The sequence below is a fragment of the Lactuca sativa genome, chromosome 9, assembly GCF_002870075.4.
Source record: "Lactuca sativa cultivar Salinas chromosome 9, Lsat_Salinas_v11, whole genome shotgun sequence".
Taxonomy (NCBI): domain Eukaryota; kingdom Viridiplantae; phylum Streptophyta; class Magnoliopsida; order Asterales; family Asteraceae; genus Lactuca; species Lactuca sativa.
In genome coordinates this window covers 160284184-160300663 of record NC_056631.2, presented here as the reverse complement: position 1 = coordinate 160300663, position 16480 = coordinate 160284184, and positions in this window count along the sequence as shown.

The window sequence follows — 16480 nt, the reverse complement described above, 5'->3', positions numbered from 1 at the left end:
TTTATGTATTAAATATAAATAAACTATACGCAACTATAACACAAACAACAGGTAGTCCAAAAATAAAAATTACAACATGTGGTCGAGATGGAAAATTTAAAGACATAATTTATATATGTATCATATGATATTGTACATTTTAGAGGACGAAGGAAAGTCCATATGACGAAAACAAAATCATTGAAGTGTCTATACCAAAAAGAGGTTGGTAAGTGGAAAGAAAAATGGAAATATGTGATTGCGAAACAGATTACAAACCGAATTCATCATGGCACAAAACCCGTAGACGAATTGGAGGAATTTATTGATTTCTATTGTAATTTTAAATACCCTTAGTTATTGTTATGCTTTGAATTTATTGAGAAGTAATTATCTTGGTTTTAATCATATTAAGGTTAATCCCAACTCTCAAGGAAAAATTATACTTAAACTCTAATCATGAGCAGGAAATGTTCCTTTAAGCGATAAGTTAACCTTAGTTTAATGGTATTAAAACACTAAAAATTATGTGTGGTTTAGGGTTCTTACAACTTAAAAGGGGTAAAAATGGTCGGTATGAAGTGGGAAGAATCAAAATGTTGAGCTAAAATCTATATGAAATGTTAATGACTTTTTCATGTAAAATTGAACCTTAAAGTGGGTTGACTCCTGTTAAAATGACCATCATGCCCTCCATCTTGTGTTTTCCACTAATTATTATTATTATTATTAGCAAAAAGCTAAATAACAAGGGGAAGATGGTCATTTTAAAAGGTTTAACGGACTTAAACTCACGGTGTGAATGAAACCAAAATGAAAGTAAAAAAAAAAAAAAAGATTCCTTTTTAGACCTGAACCAAAAGAAATCACTAATCACAAGGACCGAATTTGCATTTCACTCAAACATTTGACTAAAGTGTGAAAAAGAAAGTCATACCTTTTGTTAGTTAGCAACTGACATCAACAACATAATGTGGTTGTAGCCCCGGAGGCAGGAGAGCTGCAAAAGCACATAACCAATGATTATTAAAACATCAAATCAAACAACTTTATATTTAAAAAGTTACATTATTAGCCCCACCCCAACCCGATCAACAAAGAAAAAGTTATTAGTTACCTTCGTCCATACTGCAAAAGCTTCATGTTGGAAATACTGTTTCAGGGTCAAGCTCCTGCTTCAATGGCAGAACCATGGCTACAGCCGTTTTTCTGTAGAAAATGAACCCAAAATTAAAAAATAGAAATAAAAAAACAAAGAATAAAGATGATGACAAAAGTAAAACATGGCCCATGATGGAATAAATCTCTTGGTGGGTAGTTCATCCCCATCTTCATCTTCATCATCAGAACATTGATATGGGGAAATGTGGTACGAATTTTCTTCAACTGCTCCAACTTGTCCAGGTGACTTTTCAAATATTTTTGTTTCCTATGCAGATTACTATAATCTTGGTCATGCCAATGGTAGGAAGGAAAATACAGGTAGTACTATAAGTTGCAGAGAATAGCAATGTACTTTACTCATAATATAGGGTAAAAAAAATAAAGTATAATGATGCCCCTATATTTGTAAAAAAAAGAGTAAAGTGCATTGCTATTACTCCAAATCGTCTCAATATTTGTACACACATCAAAATCCCCATGAGAATGTGTCCTTGCTCAAAAAAATCCAGTAAAGTACCACTGGATTTATGATCTTTTAATATTATTGAAGGATTCTTGTCCCAACGTTCTCTTCATGGAATGGAAAGAAAGCAGACTACTAACTTAACTACTGGCCTAAACCATGGATTGTGTACCAACAAAAGAAAAGAAAAGGGACATGTGGAGGGCTAGGATAGGAGGAAGTATTTGCTGCATGTGAAGAGTATAAATAAATGGGGGGTGTGCATGTTTTTGGGACCATGGCAATATTGCTTGGGCAAGAGGGCAATCGTCAGATTACCTTACCTGATCTTTTGATTTCTCCTTGTTGCTCTTCTCTTTGTTTATCAGTAATAATAGAAAGAAAGAAATTCCTCTTTGAATCCATATGTTTCATCCATTTTTCAGATCCTATCTTCTATTACAATTCAACATTCTTATCAGAATCACATTCTGATTCATCTTGCTCATTAACACGGTTTAAGCTGCATTGACACCTTTGTTAGGACTTAGGAGCATGGCATTGCTTTCCATGCACATTTCATTTCCCAGCAAGTAACAACAACTCATAACATCCACCAACAATATCTTGTAATAGGAGCTTGGAGATGATCTCTTCTTTTTTCAACTCTGCAAAATAACACTCATCTTTCAACAATTAATCATCATGACACCATACCACAGATCATTGGCACAAAGATAAATTAGATCAAAAGGTTTCACGTGTTACAAAAACTCCTTTCCACAATAAATACCATGCCCATTGACAAACACTTCAAAATTGGTGATTTTAAAACTTCAAAATACAAAAATACAAATAAGCATATCATTATCATTATCCCCTCCTATGAATTTAAATGAGAAAACAACGTGATGAAGGCTCTAAACACAGTGTGTAGATAAAAAAGGGAACCATGCATGTATAACCAAAGTTTCTACCTTGAAAACTACTACATGTATGTTACCAAAATGAGAAATGAAAACCATATATGATATGGTATTTTAGATATATACCTGTGTTTGGTACATACTTAGAAATTCTTTTTTTTTTTTACAAAAATATAAATAAATCAAACTAATGTTTCAACCAAGTACAAATCCTACATAAATATCATGAGTATAACTTTTCAAATGCAAGTTTTGGTTTGGGTTTATTGATATTAAGATTATCAAACTTAAGGGAGGTAAATTATAACTATGAGTGGATAAGCAATCGGTTAACCTTATTCATATGAAGCACTAAATTAACCAAAAATGATAAAAGTGTCTGTGAAGTAGGAAGAATCAAAATGTTAAGTGAGAATTCCCATACGGACTTTATGTTAATGGCTTTTTATCCTTAAATGAATGGAAAAAAAATTAGTTTTTGATGACATTTTATCTAATTTACGAATTTTAAAAAGAAAACTATTTATTTTATAGGGATGCATAATCTTTCGTTCATCAAATCAAAATGTTTACTAGATGTTTTTCTTCATAGAGGAGATGTATACTTACCTCACAAAGATGAGTAATGAGAGAACAACAAAATCGCCATCATGTATGGATTGGATACTTTACAGTTATGTCCAAACCAATGTTAATCATCACATCAAACTTGCCATATGCCTCCATGATTTTTAGCTTATAATTGATGAACAGAAGAATGAAACCTGCAACAACATCAAAAATAATCATCAATCTTCTCAAGGTCAAATGCAACCTACTTCAACTTATATTCATTTCTTCTTATTCCTATTACAACATTAGACTTTGAAAAAATATATACCAGATTATTGCAATGTCATTAAAATACCATACCAAGTATAGGAAGACAACCAGCTGACAAAAAGATACTGATTTTGCACAAAGCCATGAAATTTTTTTTTCTTCCGGAACTGTATATCTATAGAAAAAAGAACAATTGTAAAAATGGATAAGAAGTTGCTTATTCCCAGAATAAAAGAAAAATATATGACTTTTTCAAATTTAACATGGTTCTGTGGTTAGCACCAAGTGGACATTCTTTCATAGAACCCCTAGGCCTGGACCTTGTAGCGATATAGAAGAAAATTACTGGCTTCTTTACAGATAACTTGTGTGTGTCTCCCTAATTCTCTATCACTACTCACCTGAAAAGTGTAAATAAGTTTACACTGCATCTAGCAAGTAACTTCACTTGCAGGAGGCATCAACTCCAAGCTTCAAATCACCAATAGAATAATAACAAACTGCACCTAGAGTAGACTACCTTTTTTTGGGTCCATTACTTCCCAAAGAGATTGACTCCTTCCATAACACCATATTGTAATTCTTCCTTATCATTGGTATTGGAAATATCACAGAACTTACTCCACTGATATCATCGCATTTGCCTGGTTCTGATTTCTGAAGGGCACTTATCTTTGACTCAGTGACTTGATGGAAATCACTTTTGGATACTTGGTCTCCAGTAAAAGAAACATGGATGTTCTAATTTCATCACCTAAACAACTTTTAGCTACATTTTTTGCATTGGTTCGAAGCTCTCGAGCTTTTTTCCTTGAAAGTGAAGTGTCTGGTGCACCATAAATACTTGATATTCAAGCATCCATCTCATTCTCATTCTGAGGGTTTAAGTTGCATCCTATGTCATCATCAGGACAAGCCCATTGGTCACATTGCCACCTATGTTAGGAGCATGGGTTTCCATTGGAAACAACTGGTATGTCATACAGAAAAGAGCCTCCAGTTAAATGGCAAACAGAATCCCATGGATGTTCAAGTAAGAGCTTGGAGATGATCTCTTCTTTTTTCAACTCTATAAAACAACACCATAGTACCACATATCATTGGCAGAAGGATAATGTACCAGGAGTCAAAACTATACAATACACAATGTAAAAGTCTGATGCTCCTTGTTCTTAATATGCTCCTGGGTTTAGGGTTTATACCTCATAAATCATAAAATTGTAGCTAATTCTACTCATACATCAAGGAACCCCCTTCCAACTAGAAAAAAAACCTATATAAAGATGGAGAAAACTTCTGAGTGATTATTAGCTCCATCCGAGAGCTTTCCACTATGAATACCAATCTCGCATGCCCATTGACAAACAATTCAAAATCGGTGATTTTAAAACGTCAAAATACATAAACAGAAGTAAGCATATCATTATCATTATGGCCTCCTATGAATTTCAATGAGAAAACAACGGGATGAAAGCGAAACACAGTATGCAGATAAAAAGGGGATGCATGCATGTATAACCTAAGTTTCTACCTTGAAAACTACTATAATCCCCTGGTTTAATCTGAAATTTAACTGAAGATGCCTACTTAAAACGATAACTTAATTCCTACCATGAAATTGAAGAACTAGAGTTAAATCTCGACTTCAGAAGGCCTGGAGAAGGTGTAATTTCATCGATAAGAAGCCTAGAAGCAATTTTCTCGTAGTACACTGCGTTTGCCGCTGGGATTTTTTGATGATCCAGTCTTTGCGATCGAAGATTTGAACGAACAACTTCTTCAACGTCATGTTCACCGGCGATGAACCAAATCCATTAAGGCGCTCTTTTTTCCTGATTTTATTTGTTATTGAAGCGCGGATTTGAACTCAAATTGTTGGATCCGGCGCTGGAGAGTGTGGCGTTGTCGGAGCTTGGGGTGTCTGACCTTGGTGGTGGGAGCGATATCAGGAGGCTCCGGCATGCTGTGCGACGTCGAACAACTGAGCGAGGGCGTCGAGGTGCTCCGTGACGTCGGAGATGCAGATGCAAAGAGAATGGAAGCTAAGAAGAGAGACGAGGGTAGGGGTTGGGCAAAAAGGGAAACGTCGTGTTCTTTTTTTTTCTTTCAGACGAGGCTTTGAGTTTGAGCGGGATATTTTCATATTCGGTTGCAAAAGTTCAGGACCTCATATGGAATCAATATTCCTTCTATTATTTTAGCATGCTCTTTGTCGCTGGTTTTTATGTGTGTTTTTTTTTTTTGTATATTACAATTTCAAAAAACAATAAATGTTTAAAAGAAATGAGCGTCGGATGATTTATGAAAGTTGAGAAGAATTTAGTGATTATTTTTGTAAGTTTGATGTTTCTAAATAATCCATAATAATATATGGGCCATACCCGTAAAAAGAAGTAATATAATGCGCATTATAAATAAAATTGAGAAGAGTTTATAGACTATTTTTGTAAGTTCGATCGTTTTGAATAATCCATAAAAATATAGGGCCATAACTATAAAAAGAAGTTGTATATTGTGCATTTTAAGCAACACTTTTATCCATAGTGATTTTGTAAGATTTTGTGAGAGGCATTATAAATTATAATTTATATATAGTTTTTTGTCAATCATGCGTTGCGACAGGTCCGGTCTGTTTTTTAATTGAATTTAACAATTGTATTGATAAAAGATAGGTACCGTTGCATTTGTTGGTATAAAAAATATATAAGATCAGTAGCATTATATATACCGACCTTGCAATATGTATTTACAAAAATATAGTTTTTAGGATAAAAAAAAAGTTAAAGGTCCGTAAATGATGGTAAGTAAGAAAAAATGTATCTATTGTGAAGACCGGAAGAACATATGCATTATAAGGGTAAAAAGCAAAAAAGAAAAAAGATAAAGGTTTCAGTTGCAAGTTAATTAGATTGTAAGGGTAAAAGGTGAAACAAAAGAAAGAAAAAGGGATTTAAGTTGTTATAATAAAACGTGTAAGGGGCTAAGTTAAATTCAAAACAATTAAAATACACCTTAGTGAAAGCGTAGCCCATATTTGAACAGTAATATGTGTATTCTAAGTATGGAGGGTAATTGTACAGTGCGCATTACAAATTATACTTTTAGCTACAGTAGATTTGTGAGAGACGACCTTAGTTGCTTTTTGTATATATTTACAATAAAACTTAATTGTTAAATATAGAGAAAATGAATAAAAAGACTAAATTGCAAAAATGGTCCTTGTTGTTGTTAAAATTATGTGATTTTGGTCCAAAAAAGTTTTGTGGTGCAAGAGTGGTCCAATTTTGGATAGTTTGTGTGGTTTTAGTCTTTATGGTTGTCATTTTTGTGTGATTTTAGCTCATACTCTACTTGCAATGACAAATATACCCTTAAGTGATTTTTTTTAATTTCTTTTAATTGTTTTCTTATTATTTAATTTAAAAATAAATAAAAAAATAAAAATCTCATCACTCTTAAAGACACTAACCCTCTCTCTCTCACACACACTCTCTCTCTCTCTCACTCTCTCCGCTCTCTCGTTTTGTCATAAACCAGAAGAAGCACACACCAACCATTTCCTGACCAGAAGACTTAGAGTCTGTTTTCATCAGCTTCATTGTCTTCATCTTTCAAGCAAACAGTACATCGATCATCATACTCCGCTACAACTTTCTACAAAAGAGGCTCATGGACTAGTTACGGCTCAGTAACCACCATCATCACACAAAATACCACCATCTCCACCCCCGGTCTTTATCTCTCCATCACAGACCCACCATCAGCTCCTAACATACCTTCATCAGCCATTAAAATTCGCAAATTAATTACATTTTCCAAACTCCAACCTTTCTAAAACCTTCCCACGTACAAATCAAAGTCAATACCATTGTTACATCAAAGCTACAAACATACTTTTGGATTCAAACATGAGAGCTTGACTTACATATTTCAGGTTAGCCAAGCAAAGCAGAGAAGGTCAGTCTCATATAACCACTAGAGTCGTCGGAACCCATTGCTATTTAGCGTTGGGATAAAAGCCATAGATTTGTCTAAGATTTCTTGGCTACGATGCCTTTTTCTGTCAATTGTGTGGATTTTTAGACGTCACGACTACCTTCGCAATAGTTTTTAGATCTCCAAGCACCGCCACCATTCTTATTTTCTGAAACCCTAACGTTGCCACCCTTCCCATATGGATGAGGGTTTTGGTTCGATTTTTGGTTAAGGTTCTCCACATGGATGTGATAGTACTTGGTGGGGATTGCCATTGATGGAGATTTCCGAAATCCTAGCGCCGCTGGCTTGTTCTTTAAACCCGTTGATCTGTTTGATTTAGTTAAGGACTAGATTCAAACTCAAGTCTTCATGGATGGTGAGAAGATGGTGGAGCTTGACAAATGGTGGTGGTGGAGGGTTATCAGGTTAAGGAAATAGATGTGAGGGTGAATGTGGGGAGATGGAGGTGGTTGACGGCGACTGGTGGTGGATAATGATGATGGTGACGGCGAAGGTGGCAGCTGGATGGTGGGTGTTATTGAAAGGGTTGTACTATGTATAAGAGAGAGAGAGAGAGAGAGAGAGAGAGAGAGAGAATATATGTCAAAAAATGGTAACAAGCCTTTTGTTTTGTTCAAAAAATTATATATATATATATATATATATATATATATATATATATATATATATATATGTAGAGAGAGAGGGGGGGGGGAGGGTTCAACTGAGAAACAAAAAAAGATTTACAATGGGGGGAACCATTCTCAGTCAATTATTTAATGAGCTTAAAAAACATAAACACGCGGTGACAAACTTGTAAATAATCCAAAACATTAAACCGTCCAGGGGCACTTTTGTAATTTTATCGCACATGAAATCTCAACAGCAAAACCATCATTTCCCTTTTCGAACACATCATCGTTTCCATAACACGAAAACCATTTGCAGAGGGGTCACGATGACTTGGGAACAGTTCTCGGAGATGTTTCGTGAAAGGTATGTTCCTATGGTAGAGAGGGAGATACTGACCCAGGAGTACCTGGATCTGAGATAGACGACCCAGTCGGTGATGGTGACCAGCACGATGTTCACTGAGAGGGCCTTGTTCAATCATGAGTTCGTTACTTTAGAGCAGGCTCAGATGACTCAGTATCTGAGCATGCTCAAGACGGATATTCGACAGTTCATATCCATCCAGCGCTATGGTTCTCTCGTTGTGCTTCAGGATGCCGTGAGGAGGCAAGAGATTGAGATAGAGACTCATGTGAGGGAGTAGTGTCAGGATCCAAATCAATCCCAACCTGCACCGAAGCGGTTCAAGTCCGCCGGCTAGAGTTCGGGATCAGTTGGAAGGATGTGCATATTTGTTTCATGTCGTCGGTGTGGCGATGAGGGTTATTTTGGAAGAGACTGCGGGTGGAGTGTGCGAGTTTGTTTTCATTACGGTCAAAAAGGCCATATTAGAGCTCATTGTCCTTTTTCTCAGTGAAGTGTTGGATCCTACACCCTTAACTTGGCAGTTACCTGATGGTCGTCAGGGGACCGCTAGGGTCCCGAGGACTGAGATTTGAGTTGGCAGCTCTTCTATTTAGCAATTATGGTAGTATTGGTATTTATCTGTAATTTTTGTTTCTCTTTCAGGGTTCAGTTGTAATTTTGGATGATCAGTTAAATGGAATTATCTTATTTAGCTTGTTTCAGTTGATCTCTTGTTATGTATGGATTAATTATCTTTGGCCTCGATTGTATGTGAGTTGGAATGTATGAATGTTGTGTGAAACCAGATTCTCCTATGTATGTAGATATCAGTGGTTGAGATCAAGTAATAGAGTTTGGGTTAGTCGGAGTGTTGAAGAACTATGAAGTTCTCAGTTTCTAGCATATTTCAAGAGGGGGGGAGTAGAACCTCACAGCAGGAAGACTCTTAGCTAGGATTCGATTCTCTTTCAGATTTCTCTAAGTTCCAAATTTCGGCGCAACTGCTAAATCTTTGGGTTTCGTGTCAAATCATCATCAACTGTTGGATTTTCCCTTCGATTCGTATTAGTCTTGGTTGTGATAGCATATGAAGGGAGTGTTTTCGCTTAGAACCTAAGGTGTTAGGAGCTCAGGTCGGGGGTTTGCTTGTCTGTTATCGTCTGATTGGGGGAGCCCCAATGTTGATAGTGGATAATTCAGTTGGGCTATCAGGGCAAAGTTAGAGTGTGGTTCAGTTTAACATGAGAACAATTAGTTTTCATTGTGGTGATTCCCTTTTGGTGCGGGATTAGAGTGTCGGTGTTGGGTCGAGAAGCTCGGAGACCGATTAATTTTGTGGATTTTAGTTCATCTTGGTTGTCGTGGGGAGTGCTCATAAAGTAGACGCGAGAGCTGATTTCAAGGATGAAATCTAATTTAAGTGAGGGAGAATTGTAACATTCCATTAAAAATAAATAAATAAAATAAAATATAGTAAATAAATAATAATAATAAATAAATAAATAAAAATAAATAAATAAGCCATAAAACCCCGATATGTATTTTATATTTTATTTTAGTTTAGCCTTGAATCTATAATAATTTATCAGTTTTAGCCATAAGGAGTTAAATGTTGTAATTTATGGAAATTAGGATCTATATTATAACTTTCGAACTTGTATTGTAATAGATTCTTAAAGCTAGGGGGCTATTTTGTAACTAGTGGATTTGTTTTGAAATGAACGGGGAAGGAGGGACTTAAAATGGAAAATGGACATAAGTTGAAAGGAGAGGTGGGGCTAAAACCCGTCATCCCTCCCTTGCCTCTCATTCAAACCCCACACTCCAAAAACCTAATCCTAACAATCTCTAAGTCGCCACCCTTATACCTCTCGGCCTCCGCCACCACTCCCTTTAAGACATCGTCAACCACGGAAGCCAACCAACACACCTATCCTACTGTCGGCAACAACTAGCGTCGTTAGGGGGAGTTTTCGATACCGAAGACGACATCGAACGACTTCCGCCACCATTCATCCGCCATCTACAGTTACTGCCGCTCGACGACTCTCCTTTCGCTGCTCTGGTGAATGTCACCACTCCGAGGGAGGCTATTGGGTGTGTTTTGGCATGTGTGTCGCATGTGTGTGTGCTGGCGTGTGTTGCTTGATCGTGAATCAAAATAGAAGCCACCACCACCATCGTGAGGTGGTGGCTATCATCTCCGGCCACCGCCGCATGCTACCGTGAAATGGTGGTTGTGTTCATGTTTCACAAATTTGGTGTTTGTGTTTTTGTTGTAACGTGATGGATGCGTGTGTATTGGAGTTTTGTTGGCCGGATTCGTAAGGAGGACCACCTTAGTGGCTATCGCCCTTAATGCTTTTCTGCCACCACTAACCACCGTGTATGGGTGGTTATGTGTGTGTATATTGGTGTGTGTGTGTGTTTTCAATGATGAGATGTTGTATGAATGTGCTTGGCCGAAAAATAATCAAAGAAAACCCGTCACCACTACCGTGAGGTGGTGGCTGCCACCTTCTACCATCATAGACCACCGCCGACCACCACTGCCCGAGGTAGTAGTGGGTGGTGCCTGATATATATATATATATATATATATATATATATATATATATATATATATATATATATATATATATATATATATAATCTAATTTTAGGGGGTGGGAAACCTTAATTAGGATTTAGAAAACCCTAACATCAAGAAACCCTAATTTCGGAGTTGGTCGGGACCCACATTAAAATTATTAATTAAACTTAAAATAATAATTAATAATCCTCTACAATTATCTTAATGCAATATTGGAATTAATGGATTAAGTCCTTAACGGGGTTAAGTGTGGAACACTAACCCTAGTTTATCATTTTATGTGAAACCCTAATCGTAATTTCATGTGAGGAGGTCACTGTGCAAGTGACTATGACATGTGGTCGAGTATTGACTCAAGTATCTTCTTGTAGGTGATTGGAAATGAGTTGAAGCTGGTAGAGTCCTTCATTGCTACAATTGTTATATGTGCGCTCATCGAGGTGAGTTTCGCCTCATTGTACCTGTAGGTCGAAGGCACTAATGCTAGTCCACTAGTTTTGGTTATCAGTTAGTAGAGGTATCCTCTATGGACTATATATAGTCATGTAGGATAGAATGAGGACTCTTGATCTAACATCTCTTACCTGTTCCTTGTTTGGTTGTGGTTCTAGAGTAGTGATGTGCACAAAAGTACCCACTATTTTTATTATTTGTAACCTAACTAACTTAACTAACTAAAATGCACCTAGGTAGTGTACCTAGTTGAATTATAGAATAGTTGGGTAAGTTGGGTGTCGATCACAGGGAACGGTGTTAACTAATTAATTTTTCTACTACTAAATTAACCTAATTTTAGAGCAAAGATGGGGTTTTATCTAATTTTGCAAGACTAGACGAACTTAAATCACAAAATTCAATCAATTAATTAAAAACACTCCTGTCTAGTTTGAATCCACTTCTTTATTTATGTTTAGCTAATAATTATGAATTATCAAAGTTGGTCACCAATTATTATGTAATTAGCAATTCAAGTCCAAATTTATTAATCTTTTTACCAATTCATGAACTACCTTGTATGGTCACATATAAGCAAAACACATAATTAGTTATTAATTATAGGTGAGCTATGTAAGATTTATCTAAGCAAACACAATTATGGTCATAAATTATGTCCTCTAGCACAACTAAATTAGTTACTTTTATCACTTATCTAAGATTTTGGTCGATCCTAGCTCTAGAAATTCAATGTTCACTAAGCTACACAGAACATGAATTTAAGCAACTAAGAAACTAAAATAACATGCCAGGTAATGATAATCAAACACAAGCAATTTACCAACTAATCAAATTCAATAGTCATTAAGCTAAAACATAATTCAGAAGCTTCTTCTAGCTAGACAAGAGCTGCTAGATTCAGCTACTCATAGTAACAAGTAAGCAAAAACAAATCAAATTATCAAACATGTTCATAACTATCAAACTAACTAACTAATTATGAACCTTTACTCATTTTGATGTTGAAAACCTTTTCCATAATTCTTTTTCTACTTAAAATTGTCTTCAATTAACCTTTCAATCAGCTAAAAACTTCTCAAGTCGTAATGGGCAAGGGAACTTACAGTTTTCTGATTTCCCGAGTTCATGTCGTGAACCATAAAGATTCATGTCATGAATATGGGATAAGCGTGTTCGGCAAGGAATCTTTCACCCGCATACATATCTTCTAGAATTCTACACTCACGTCATGAATCATGAATTATTCACGTCGTGAGTGCGTCTTTTGTTGACTTTTCCCGTTCTTCTTTTCTTCAATCTCCAAAGTTCCATATTCTGTCAATTTTAGTCTCTATCTTCGAAAATGCTTCACTTTGGCTGCAAATAACAATTTAAACTTATAAGTACCATAATTCTATGCAAATAGCCGAAATGTTAATAAAAATGTAAATAAATATTGCCTTAAAATATGTATAAATATGGCAATATCAAGTAGGATCACATGTTCAGGTGACTATCTCACCTATAGGCATATATGGCCATGCATTCCTTGGATTATTGATATTTAATATACTGCTATGTTGTAGTGATCTGTTAGATATGTGTTATGGTATTAAGTATGTTGTTATGCTGTAATGATCTGTTAGATCTGTGTTCTGGTATCGAGTATGTTGCTATGCTATAGTGATCAGTTAGATTTGTCTCCTAGTATTGAGTATGTTGCTTTTATGGTAATAACCTATAGAACCGTATGTTATCTGTGTTGTTGGTAATGTTTTATGGAGTGCCCTTAGGGACTATCAGTGGTCATGTAGGATAGCCTGAGAACTCTTGGTCTAGGCTCTCTTGTCTGTTCATTGTTTGGTTGTGGCTCTAGAGTAGGAACATCTGTTCAGGTGTCTATCTCACCTCTGGTTATTTATGGTTACGCATTCAATGGGGGTTAGCTGGTAGTAGGGCTGTATGTTGTGAGAGGATTAGTAGGAAATAGTGAGATGTATGATTGTTGTTTGCTTGTATTATGTGCCTACTTGATCCTGATTGTTTATATGTCGACATATGTGTTTGGTTTGGGTTGAGGTGGTCCTGCTTTGTGCAGTAGGCCAAGATACCCGGTGTGGGTCGGATATAAGCCATAGGCACGGAGGCTTGGGCAGAGAGGTGGGGTTGAGGCGGTAGGCCAACAAACCCTGGGTATTCCAGCCCGATGGCTTATTGGACCTGTTGTATATTGGCATTCCAACCTGGGGTATTCCAACCCGATGGTTGACTGGACCCAACATGTTCGATTGTATTTGTGATTTGTTTATATGAGGGTATTTTGGTGGAAAACTCACTAAGCTTTATGCTTATCCAGTTGTTTATGGTTTCAGGTATCATCGGTTATTGTTGGAAGGCGAAGACGGGATTATACACACTCATTAGCAACACTGAAGATTTTTTGTTTCTACAATACTCTAATTTTTAATAAATGTAACTCGGAATAAATGGTTTTCTTAATTAATGGGCTAATAAATCGGGAAGTTTTATCTTAATAAAAATGAAAATTTTTGGTTGTGGAAATAGGCCGTTACACATTTTATGGTTATCATTAACTAAAGGCTTCTTTAGGAAATGAATACACCATATTTATATCTTAAATTTGTGGAAGTCCAGTACCAAAGCAATCTGGAAAATAAAATCTATAACAAAAGTAATAAAAATTATAGATAAAAAAAATATGATAACATAAAATTCTGACTAACAATTTACCTTATCAAGTAAGAAATCTAATATTTGGAGTTAAGACTATGAAAGAATCAAATTAGAAACAAACATATGAAATTTGGAACATAAAACTACTGATTATAATCATTATACAATTAACATACAACGTCTACAAGCATTTTACCTTGATGGGTGAAAAATCTAAAGCTTAGGGCATCTTGTTTCACTATTTATGTAATAATCACCTTCAGAAATCTGATGTAGAAACAAAATTCAGAAAAACAATTATAATCTTCAAGAAAAAGAAATCTGATACACAAACTTAGATTGAGAATACAAAATCGGAAACAAAATTTAAAAATAGAAAAGTGATATACAAATCTATAAGTTTTCAGGAACATAAATCATACCTTAAAGTTATCTACATGAGTCCTAACGATTATGAAATCAACATAAAGTCAAAAGGGGATGGCGTGGTCAAGAATCGAGATTGAGAGGCAGAAGTGGAATGATAGATTTCGAGACTCTGAGAGAAACGAGAGTGAGAAGCAGAGTCTGAGGGAGAAAAAAGGCGATACTTGAATATGTTTCTGAGTTCTGATGTCGAGCGGCAATCAAGATGTCGACAATGCACGAGTTCCTGCTAGATGTAGACGACGATTCAACTATCGATGATGTCGATTCGAATCCCATTCCCAATTTGGATCTTCATTCGTTCCCACCCCTCCCAAAAGCACTTTTGTTTAGCATCAGACTAATTTCTTTATTTTCGTGGGCTAATATTAATTTAGGCTATATTAGGATTTGGGCAATTAGGCCCCTAAGAAATATGTGCAATTTTTTTAATATATCGTAACGACCCAAAAATCACGACTAAAAATTTCTTTTAAAACATTACTAAAACTGGATTTATAAAAACGTATCATAAGTCAAACATAACTCTCGAGTATTAAATTCAAAACATAATATCATTATCAGAGTCAAACATTCCCAGGCTAACTGACTATGGTGTGTGCTCTGCAATCATCCCGAGCTCCTCTTTTGAAAACTGAGTACCTGAAACCAAAACTGAAAACCGTAAGCATGAAGCTTAGTGAGCTCCCCTAATCTACCATATACCACACAATAACATATAAAGCACATACTGGGCCTTGCCCACTGCATCGGACCGAAGTCCGGACTAACTGGGGCCTTGCCCCCTACATCGAACCGAAGTCCGAAGCTGACTGGGACCTTGTCCCCTACATCGAATCGAAGTCCGAAGCTGACATCGGACCGAAGTCCGAAGCTGACTGGGACCTTGTCCCCTACATCGAACTGAAGTCCGAAGCTGACTGGGACCTTGTCCCCTACATCGGACCGAAGTCCGAAGCTGACATCGGACCGAAGTCCGAAGCTGACCGGGACCTTGTCCCCTACATCAGACCGAAGTTCGAAGCTGACATCGGATCGAAGTCCGAATCTGACTGGGACCTTGTCCCCTACATCGGACCGAAGTCCGAAGCTGACTGAACATAGCATAAACATATCAACTAGCATAAACACATAAATCCTGTCTGAGCCACGAAGGCATTAAACATACTAACTACTACATCGGACCGAAGTCCAAAGCTGATTGGGACCTTGTCCCCTACATCGAACCGAAGTTCGAAGCTGACTGAACATATCATAAACATATCTACTAGCATGAACACACATAAATCCTGTCTGAGCCACGAAGGCATCAAACATGCTAACTACTGCATCGGATCAAAATCCGGATACTACTGCTAGCTAAACGGGCCGGCATTGTGGCCTTAGACCCGTTCCTACTGGAAGGAAACTCACCTGAACTGCTGAGCTCTGCTGATAAACCTCTGGTTGCTACTCGACAATCCCCTGAATCGCTGCTCCTCTAGCTCTCCGAGCTATCAATATACATATAACACTTAGTCTGACAATCAACTAAGTCAACTCTGGTCAAAGTCAACCTTCCAGGTCAACCCTACTCGCCGAGTCCTCCTAATGACTCGCCGAGTTCATAAGCTCAGGGTCTTTCTATTCGCGACTTGACTCGCCGAGTCCAACTAGTTCCAAGTCCTGTCCTGTCCAACTCGCTGAGTCACCACCCGACTCACCGATTCGAGTCTCAACTCGAAGGGTTTGAGGTTTCGCGACCTGACTCGCCGAGTCCACTAATAGACTCGCCGAGTCCAAGGCAATCTTCAACCAACTCGTCGAGTTGTTCTTCCAACTCGCCGAGTTGATGCCTAACTTCATCCAACTCGACGAGCTGTCCATCCCACTTGTCGAGTTCCTCCTCATCTTCAAGATACTCGCCGAGTCCACTCGAAGGACTCGCCGAGTCTATTCAGTCCTTAATCCATGCAGTGGCTTTTCGAGCCAAGCAGGCTTCCAACTCATAGATCCATACTTCTAAGGCCTATCTCCCACGTAAAGTGGCAAACTTTACGTGTA